This window comes from Larus michahellis, chromosome 4, assembly GCF_964199755.1.
Source record: "Larus michahellis chromosome 4, bLarMic1.1, whole genome shotgun sequence".
Lineage (NCBI taxonomy): Eukaryota > Metazoa > Chordata > Aves > Charadriiformes > Laridae > Larus > Larus michahellis.
This window is the reverse complement of record NC_133899.1, coordinates 78,387,045-78,397,888: the sequence shown is the minus strand read 5'-3', so window position 1 is coordinate 78,397,888 and position 10,844 is coordinate 78,387,045. Positions and strand designations below refer to the sequence as shown.

Below are 10,844 nucleotides of genomic sequence, written 5' to 3'. Positions count from 1 at the left end.
ACCAACAGCGGCTACTTAGAACAGCTCTTATTTTCCAATTTCGAAAATGAACTACCAGTTATCAGTAGTAACTATGTGGAACAACAGCTGAATTTATCTCATTCATAATTTCTTAATGAGCTTTAAAAAAAAATGAACCAAAGCAAAGCCTTCATACCCTACAGACTTGTGATCAGCTTTTGGGAGGTACTAAGGATTTGCCACCTATTAGAGAAAATAGGTGCAAGAGATTTGGGAGTTTTCTGGAACTGAAAGTTTATGAGCAAAGTACTCTGAACTGCTGTATTATAGAAAATCTGCTACTGCTTTCAGGAGTATGAAATACAAGCATCTTTTCTCAGCTCAAACTAGTAACCAGAGTACAAGCAATTCTTTTGAAATGGTATACTCATAAAACCTCTTACAATCTTACAGTATCTAGGTATGCATTGCTTCCCAGCTCAAAATAAAGTAAATGCAAGGCTATAAACAAATCAGATAAGATCCATAGGGAGAGAGAGTTAGTATCATTTATTGCAGTAATAGAGATAACTGGAACAAGATACAGTTTTCCGTGTATTCAACCCCATCTACATTCTTAGATCACTAATAGGAACACACCTGCTGAATTTCACTGTGATGATTCAGGGCCAATACGCCTTAAGATGATTTGAAAGACTGCTGGATTTTCAAGACTGTCCTTTTCTTGTTTTTGTAGTTACAGATTAAGAAGGTTGTATTTCCATTGATTGTATACTTCGGTATTTACTGACAAACTCGAAGATATGAGATATGAGTAATCCAAACTCAGGTCAAGTGCAGTTACATCCCCCTATCTCCTGCAATGCTTTAAGATGTCCACTATCACAGTGAAATCTTTGGTTCTAGAAAATAGGATGGGGCCATCAGGTGAATGTCTACATGGCAAAGTAGTCCTTCCCATCTCCGGGTCTCACGCCTAACAGCTATCACATTTAATAGGTACAGGGAGTGGATGTACAAGACCAGATGGAATGGGATTGCAGTGTATCAGCCACACGATGCAGTTGTTTATCCAACTTGGGTTCAAACTGGTTTGTTTTTTTTTAAAAAAAGCTTTACCTCTCCAAAAAACCCAAAGACGTTCATGTGATGTAGACCTTCAACTGAAAAACAAAAAAGGGTATAGAAGATTTGCCACTTTTGATTCCTGTGTGTAGAGCAGTTGGTCCCAGAATAAAGGCAAGGATAAACCCATCTTCTCCATGAATGACATGGTAACAAGGGATACTGCCATCAAAAGCAGTACCAGCTCAGTACAAACCTCCATCACAAGGAGCGTTTCAGGGTGAGTGAGCTGAGAGCACAGCACAGATACTGCACTCACGTGGAAGCAGATGACAAGGGGGAAAGGATGCAACATTTGCAATTCTTCAGCCCTGTTGCAGACCTCCTGAGAAAGTGTATGCTTCAGGTTAAATCAGGTCTTAGACACCTTTTACCAGGCAGTGAACCAGCCAGCAGCACCTCAGTGAGAGGCAATCCGCATCCCTGTGGAAATGGCAGAAGATTGATTAATTTAATTCCATGCCCTTTCTCAGAAAAGATAGTAAGAGACAGTGATGGGCAAAATTTGTCCAAATGTACCAGTGTCTTCTTCCTTCTTTGGCAGAGAAAAGGAGAAGCAGATTCTACATGTCCACCCCTCCCCTGGTCACAGCAGTCGGTAGAAGCAGGGGGGAGAAGGGGTTTTCTGCAAAGCCTGTGCCTTTGAGGCAGCAGAAGGGCAAGGGCTCAGTTTTACGACTCTTGGCCCCAACACAATTTACCATTTACAAACTAATCCCCCTCCGTTCGAGAGCACAAGGCCTGCTAAAGCTCTCATGTCCACTTCTCTGATTCTTCATTGTCCACACTAACAGAGAGAAGCCGAAGACCTAATCGGTGTGTAATTCAATCGCTGTCCAGGCTGTGTCACAGCACAATGCTCTGCTTGTAGTGCCACGGGTTAAGTCAGCCAGCTACTGTTATGCACCACAGCAGGTGTGAAGAATGTCACTCGGTCTAACTGTATCTTACCACTCTGTCAAGGTCCGTTTCTGACGCTACTTTCACTCACCACTTAACGATTGTTTTTCCTACCGGCAGCAAGCTAATTGTCAGCTGTATGGTAAAAGGGCACTTTCAGTATTTTTGATCCTGAATTGGGAATTCCCGCTCAGCATAACATGGGCCTCATACACAGTAAAACCCCCTGTTCTTCAAATCCCCAAAACATGGAGGCCTGCTAAAAAGCTCTTTATTTCTTTAGTCTTAATCCAGCAATTAATAAGTTATGACTTACTACACCCAGAGTGCTTCACTCTGTTGTTCCTCACCAGACAGCACACTGGACGTTGCCATGCACCCTTTGAGAATGGCTTGAATCCACAAAGCTCCTTGGTACCTAGTTACATTTAAATCAGCAAGAGACAGACACTTCAAAAAATTCTTCTCCACATGTAGGTGGTTAAAAATCTCTGGAAAACAAAATTAAATGTGCTGCCACGCTTAAATACAGATCTCAGGCCGCTCTGAGAATGGCAGTTGTTTTTTTTTTTTTTAAAAAAATTACTACTCCAAAAGGAGTCAAAAGTTGCACTTCCATTTTTTTCTTGAGTCATACCACAGTGCAAGGAAGTTGAGGATAAGCACTACAGAGGAAGAAGGCAGGGCAACACCTGCCACTTCCTCGCCAGCGAAGCAGCAATGGGTGTGTGTATCACCCAGCCATGCCACAGGGCAGATAAGGAGACAGTGGGGAACTATTGCTGATAAACCCACAGCAGCACGAGTGAACTGTAATAACTGTAATTTACTCTTAAGTGGCAAAAACATAGGGACAGTAACCAGGGGCACATCAGAGGATGTCTTCCCCTTGCACAGATGTACATCACGCACTTTAAATAGTCATGCGTGATGTTTCTTTCCATGTATAACAGCGAAATGTCCAAGGGATGTGAGCACAGAATGAGAACAGAAACCCGCTATTTCTAATGAATCTATTTTCTTAACAGCCTTGAGAATTTCCTTCACGTAGAGTTTCTGATGCTGTTTCTCTAATTCCTTAGTTTTCATGTAGAAGCAATACAAATAGGAGAACTACCTCATGGAAGAGCTACATTGGGACAGAAATTATACAGGCCTGTACCAGCAGGAGTAGTTTTTCATCTGAAAGAACAAACAACTGAAGTCATCTGGATAACCTGACTATTCCAAGACGAAGATAAACAAAATGGAAATGATTTCTCTGCCACCACATAGATGATCTTAAATCAACGTATTTGGCTGTCTAGAGTATTTCTATGTAATTCTATACAAAATTATGGTTACCAATCTTACCTAATTCTGTAAAGGGATGAAATACTTTGTCACACTTTCAAATCCTGTGAAGGCAGCGAGGAGATGAAGAAAGACGATCCAGCCTCTTACCACTTGCTACAGAAAAGGTCATAATATTCATTACTCAAAATATGAATTGGACATCTGTATCTACAATGTTTAACAAGTCTTGCTTAGTGCTGAAGCCAAGCTGCTCATTTCACCCATACTAGTCTACTGTCATCATTGACGGCTGATTTCCAAACATGGCCAGATACCAGTTTACATGGCAGGGGTCATGAGACATTCTTGCATCCTGAATCAGGATTTCGAAATGCCATGTGCCAAGCCTTAGAAGCATGCAGAGCATTTGCAACTGAGCACCTGCAGAAATCCCATTTCCTGACAAAGACAGGCCTCCAATATTCATGTTTTTCTCCTGCTCTTAGGCCATGCTGTTACAAAATGTGGCCTGAATAATCCTTTTATAGCTACACAGGAAAAGGTCCTTACTTCGCATTTACTCCTACTTGTGGAGGTTCAGTGGGAACTTGGTTGGCCAATCAGCAAAGATACACAGACTGAAAAGCCTGGCTGATGGGATACAACCAAAACCATTCACAGGGTAGGGATACAAAGCGGACATGCAGGTTAGCAGAGAAACTGGAAGGCCGCTGGCAACTTTAGTGAATATATGTAAGAGGAGAAGAACCTAAGAAGTCACATTAAATTTGGTGTTAATGCTGACAGTGGCATACACAGACAGCCAAAAGAGTGACTAGTGGATGCTCATAGAAAGGGAGGCCAGGAGGGCTGTCGCTGGTAGCATGTGAATAATCAGAGAGTGCGGGACTGCACAGAGACCTCTCCCAGGTCAGTGAGAACAGTCCAAGGGGAATAAATTAGAGGCAAGCTGGAAGAGACATAGAAGGGGCTGGTTGTGAGGCCAGCAATGGGAACAACTTTGAACAACTTACACTGTAAGACTCCCTGCTCTGCAAGGCACTCCTAGAGTACCTCCTGCTGCAGGTCTGTGTTGCCCTTACTCTAAGCTGCCATCTTCCCTTTGAAGGCTGTGATTCCCTTAACCCAAGAAACCTGCATCCTTGTCCTGTCCCTTCACTCTAACCCTGGGCTGCTGCTGCTTTACCTCTGACATGGGCTATCTGAGCCCCCTCCTCGTACTCTGGCTGCTGCCTCCCAACCATCCACATCTCTGCATGCCCCCACATTGTCTCCTCACCCTCCATTTCCCTGACACTGTCCCCTGTGGCTGCTTCATAACCCCTGATGATCTCTGCTTTTGTTTTCGTCCCTTGCTGCTGGCTTTGGCAGTGTGAGCGTGAGGCCCAAGCTATCATATGTAGCAGACTATTAGCCCGTACACTGTTCCGCGCCTGATCTCACTTTCGCTGGGCTGCTCACTGGAGCTTTAGACCAATGACACTGAACAACTGTGAAACACTATCAGCCCTCAGTATTTCTCACACACTGCCATGTACCTGTATCCTATCTTCAGCTGACAATCTTGGCAGTTTAGAGATCAACCATTTTTCATGGCCCTGCTGGTCTTTAGTGGTCCCTCAGACTCATTTTGGGAACCACCATCCATCAGGGTGCTGTGGAGGCTCAGTGCACGCAGAGTGACAGCCACTATTTCCCATTTCCACAAGGAAATGCCAGAACAACTTTTGTCTGCTAAATGCTGGGTATAAAAATCAGGTCTCTGTAGCACATTCCCTTTTCCTTCCTTCCTGATGATCAGCTCTTCCTCTGGGTACTTCAGGGGACCCACCCCCTCCTCTTGGCCATGACAGTGTACATTCAAACAGCTGCTAGGGCTGGATGAAGCACCTGCTCTGGGCAACAGCAGCTGGAGTTCATTTTGGGTCCAAAGGGCCGAGGCCAAGCAGGCTGACTGCATGTGCACTAATCCAGTATCATCACCAACTCCACCAACAACAGGTGCCCCTTTGAAGAGGGAGGGAAAAACTATTTGGGGAGGAATCAGAGCTTTATAAAGAACATTATGGGCCAAATCCTCAGCTGGTAGATGCTCAGTTAAAGCATGTACTCTCTTGAAGTTATATGAGTAATGCTCATATACATCAGTAAAATATTTGGCCCACTCTCGGTGCTGCATTTCTTCTCTTTTTGGTTTTCCTAAGGATTTTTCACCTTCTCTCTTTGCTGTGCACTGACCTTCCTCTAAAAAAAAGCAGAAAAGAAACCTTCCTGTCCCTTGCTTTAGACCAAACAGCTGAAAGTCACAAGCTGCATATATTAGACTTCAACATCCTCCTCTACATAGGTAACACAATCTTACTGTTGCCTGACGTGTCCCTCAGTCCTGCTTGAGTCCTGGCGTCTAGATCACGAGCAGGCATCAACAGGAACAAGGGTGATCCCATTCTGGAACAAATCAATGAAATTAATGAAAGTGTCTATGTTTTTTATTTTCTGAGTCCTACCATTCTGAGCTCCAAAGGTCAGTTCCACAAACCTGGTCGCACTCCTTGCAGTTACTCTTGTGCCTGCTTCTAGAGAACCTGGAAGCTCTCTGGAGCCTGAGAATGGAGCTGGCTTCACAAAGGCAGCACCACAGAGCACTGCAAAAACCACACTGCTCACACAACATGAGTAAAAGCAGGCTTTCCAAATTCCTGTTTATGTACTATTAGAGGAAAACATGACCTCGCTAAAAGCTGCTCATGTGAACTGGTCACAGCCTTCATAACTTCGTATGCCAAAGTTTATTTTCCTGAACTGCACACATTTTAATTCACGACTTTCTGAGATTTAGATTTGTTTAAGTCACTTTTCCCTTGGGACCATGTCTCAGCTGGGTTATATTACAAAAAGAAGCAAAGTGGACACAATTGAAGGAGCAGAGAGCTGGTGGTGAGAATAGCACGGCAGAAAAAATAGTCTCCAATCCATAACAATTACTGGCATCTCATCCACAAGTAGACACAAGCGTAAATTGTACTGTGTTGGCTTGCCCATTTAAATAAGTCTCCGAGAATTTCCCTCCACAAACACTGCAGTACAGGCTAGACAACACCGTTTCCTCACCAATGAAGAGACATTGACACAACCACACAGGAACGTCCAGTGCTACAAACATATTCTCAGCTGCTGCAGACTCACGGATTCTCTTTGAGGCTTTAACCACAGCTCCAAAGTTGGAAAACATCAAAGCATATATAAACATACAAAGAAGGTAATATTGCACACTTATGCATCAGTTTTGTCCACGTATATGCCTGAGGGAAACACATGGCAATCACCACTTTGCGCACTTAATACTGAACAGTATGGATACCTATATGTTACTGCCCTTCACAGTCAAAGCCATAAAACACTCCTAGCATCTGACAGGTACAGAGCTCCTCCTAACCCTCTGAATCCTCTCTGCGGCTTGCTGTCACTGGGCACATTTCACGCAGGCCAGCTGCACAGGATTTATTCAACCAGTTTTGGAGTATCAAAGCTAACTCTTTTTTGTCTGTGCCCCAGGCAGGCACTTGGTATGCAGGATTTAAATCAGAGAACAAAATGTTCTGTGAAATTTGTAAATACTCAGCACAGTAATTTCTAAATTCTAAAAAAGATAGCAACTGGAGCTAGTGGTTTAAAAATCAAAAAGTAAAGCATTTCACTGCATCACTGTGAGTAATGCCACTGTGTCCTGAAGACCAGAATAAATACTTTCCCAAGATTATCAATTAATGGTGCTGACTGCCTTAAGTGATAGGAACCAAACACACTCTGAGTTACACCTCATAATTCCAATGAAATCAGGAGAATGCCCAATTCAACAAGTGCTCTGCTCAAAGATGCTGAAATTGAAAATAATTTGCTTGATCCTTGAAAACTGGCACAAAAGACTTTGCCTGGGACATACTGCCACAAACAGACTACAATCTAACACCTACCATTGTAAGATTTTTATGATGTATTTAAAGCCAGTAAAATGGAATTAGGAAGAAAATGATAGGGAAAGAGATACCCTAAGGAATCATGACACACTACGAAGGATAATATGTAGATGGCCTATAAGAGGTGTTTTGAGCAGAAAGGAGCAATAAAGGGTCATTTGTGACTGGAACTAGAAGAATTACTTCATCGGAATTTGGCATAGCCTTTAAGGTCTATGATGTTTGAGTGAAATTATCCTCTTCTGTTTTGTCTGATTCACCACCACTGAATCCATATTAATACAAAATTTAAACCAAACATCTAGCTGATGAATGTTCACATTAAAGTTTCACATAAAGAACCTTTTCATATTTTTTTTCTCAAGCGGTTTCATTTAAACTTTGAAAGGATTCTTTTTCAAACAAAAACTGTGAAAAGGGTTCATTCATTATTTTTTGGTGAATACCAAAGCTAAAACATTTAGAATAATTTCCTCTTCACCTGCAAACATTTCACACACCTCTCACCACATCTGTGGCTTTCATTTCTTCTCTCTCAAGCCAAGTAGCAAATGGCATCAGTCAAACCATTTAATTCGCAGGAGTACCTGTACTTCAGAAGCAGGTGCTCCCGGTACTAGCAGGGACTCTATGAACATTGATTATCAGTAGCATACAGCAGCAAGACAGTAAATGGTTTCTGGATCTTCATCCCATGCCTGTAGTTTACTTCTGCTAGCCCAAATATTCTGAGTATGTACAGAGTGTATTTGCTCACGCTCACCTCGAAGATATAAGTCTGATGCTCCCTCAAGGGCCACGTGGAGCACAGAGTGCACCTACCAAAGTTTACACTGCCTGGAAGGCATTACCTGAGGTCACTGATTTCAGATGGCACAGACTGTACAAAACAAGGCACTGCCTTTTTCAACATGTCAAGTCTTATTTTCTCATTTGCCCAAAAGTAAGTACAGATTCTTATCCACAGCTGTGGAAAGGAAGGTAGAACAGAAGGGCAAGGTATACAAATTAAGACAGACTCTAGGCAGTTTGGGATTGCACAACCTCCTTACGCAACACGTTGCCTGGGGTGCGCCACATGTTTTCAGAAATGCCACAGAATCTCCTTAAATTTGCTCCAGTGCTGAGACCCAGTGGCTTCAACCTGCAATAAGTGACTGGACTTATGATGCAACAGACAGATGGCAAGGATGAGCCTTACGTTTGATGGCCTGTGCTTTTTTAAATGTGGCTTGAAATAACAATTGCAAGGCAGACGAACCTTGACAATTTATTCTAACTTACTCCTAAGCACAGCTTCTTTAAAAAAATCAGATGGGTAGTATCAGCCAGTACTGCTTGAAATTAATAGTCCACTTACAGCTTAAGTGTATTTATAAGAGAAGAAATGGAGACTGAAGGGCCAAATATCATGCTGCTGACTAGGCTGAAGCTTGCTCAGCCTGGCTGCCGGCCCTCTGCAGCCAGCAGGCAGAGAGGCAAGGGTCTTAAAGACACAGATGAGCCTAGTCGGCACACCTAACAATTCTGTACATATAAGGAAAAAAGACACGGGGAGAACAACACAGTGCAGGTGAATCGTCAACGTTTATGATTGCATTGGAAAGAGTGATACATTTTTAAGGTAAAATAGTAATATATGGCTCCTAGACACAAGTTAGTAGAGGTCACAGTGCAATTTTACCTGCAGCCCCAGCATTAAGAAGTCAACGCGCATGCACACAGTCACACACACACACAAACATGGCCATATGCAGCTTGACTTGAGATGCAACAGGATAGCTGAAGGTGTCAAACGAAACCAGGCTGCGGCAGGACAACAGCCATAGCCAAGAGTCTACCTGTGCAGTTAGCTGAGATGCAGTTACATCTTCCAGGCTCGACTGCAGAGCTCACACCCAGTCCCCAAAGCTGCTGCTGGGATGGAGCTTTCTTGAAGGCCCACAGAAGGGAGGGTGGGGAGCAAAGGGAGAGGATGAGTCTGCCTGAGCACTGTGGTTGTGGCAGCAGCTAGAAACAGCCTACAGGGAGAGAGAGCAGAAGGGAGGGGCGCCCTGGGGACTGGCAGGAGGGTGAGGGCAGGGCCTATGCAGGCAGGATGTGCCCTCAACATCAAAGTCCCAGGGCAGCTCTGAGCATCAGCCACAGCGGCCACAGAGGCTCCCTGCTGCGCTGCAGAGCAATGGGCCTCTCCGGGACCCTGCAGCACCCTGAGCCGAGGCTGCCTGTCTCCTCACGGCATTACCTGAAGCAAACTCTCTGCTACTGGAAGGGTCCCATGGTAAAAGCAAGTGTTAATTACAGATAAACTAATTTAAGCACTGCAGAGAAGAAAATTAAGAAACCCTTCTATACCTGTTCTGTGACACAAGGTTAAAGATAAGCTTTGCATGTATTTCAGAAACTCTTACGAGCTTGTCTTCTAGGTTTGTTTTAGACACGGCACAGACATGCCCACACGCTGTGGGCATATTCTGTTTGAAGGACAGATTTCAATCAGTAAAGTTTCAAAGAACGCTATATATATCACAATGGTTTATATTATCCAGTGTTTGGAAAGTTCCTTAAGGAACAAGTTCATTGCAAAAGAAGACAGACAAATGAGCCAACTTCTCAGTATCTGTGCCACGCAGACCTGTGTCGAGGAAGCCTATGGAACTGAACTGCCCCAGATAAAAGTTACATCAGAGGCATCAAGTGTTGCAAATTTATCAGGCTACTGAAAAAACTGAATGAAGACAAAAAAGACATGGCTGTTTCCAATACAACTTAAGAACATCCTCAAACATCTCAAACGGCTTTAAACAATGCAGTAATGAATGTTTTGCAAATACAAAATTATCAATGAGTGGAACAAAATCTTTTACTCTCTAGAAAAGGAAATCAATGGAAAACTACGCTTTAGAGTATTCCAGGTGAGCGCCAAAAAAAGGCACTTCCAAAATTACTTCCCAAATCAAAATTAATACAAGTATTTTACAAACAGAATTTCATTGCAATACCTCCTTTTGGTAAACTGAATATATATAAAATACATGTAGATACCGTAGCACCGTATAGTAATTTTCAGTACCTGTAAGCCCAAAAAATAGGCTCCTGTCTGCTCCGATACCAACAAGATTCTGACTTCAAAGGGATTAGGCTTTAACTTTTAGTTTTGGGAAAACCTTCTTTTGTATCTCTAAAAGATGCCAATTTCACAGCACGACAACAAACTGGACCTTTCCAATTTCCCAGTGACATACAGGCAAAAAGCATTTTCCAGAATGTCCGCATCACAGCCTGGTCACAGTGCTATTGTCACCCCAGGGCCATCTCATGTTTTGCTGATGACTACTTTTACTGTAAGGGAGTTAAAAAAAGTTATTTTTCTAAAAAAAGTTATTTTTCTATGCTTATTTAAATAGTAACCTCCCAAATTTCAGGCTGCTTTTTTAACTTAATGAGTCACACAGTGCAAAAAGGCAACAAAACAACCCAGAAGTCTTGCTGGTTTTTCCTCCATGCAAAAAGGAAATAAAAAAGAGTGGGATCAGATAAAATAGTGAAATGAAGCACCTGTTGAGAACAGAAAAGCATATAGAA

The 10,844-nt window shown here is 42.9% G+C and overlaps 1 long non-coding RNA gene across 11 annotated transcripts in view; it reads right to left on the bottom strand.

Annotated features, from left to right (window-relative positions):
• Nucleotides 1–479: 479 nt before the first annotated feature.
• Nucleotides 480–10,844, bottom strand: part of LOC141742744 (uncharacterized) — a 30,071-nt gene continuing 19,706 nt past the window's right edge. For 5 of the 11 annotated variants that reach the window (XR_012586834.1, XR_012586826.1, XR_012586829.1 and 2 more), the window contains 3 exons: nt 3,340–3,435; nt 2,303–2,404; nt 486–1,509 (listed from right to left, as the gene is read on the bottom strand). This is a non-coding gene — a long non-coding RNA (uncharacterized LOC141742744). Of the gene's footprint in view, nt 1,510–2,302; nt 3,436–5,644; nt 5,731–9,100; nt 9,281–10,844 lie in introns of all 11 variants that reach the window. The other 6 variants (XR_012586833.1, XR_012586828.1, XR_012586827.1 and 3 more) reach the window with 3 other exon arrangements.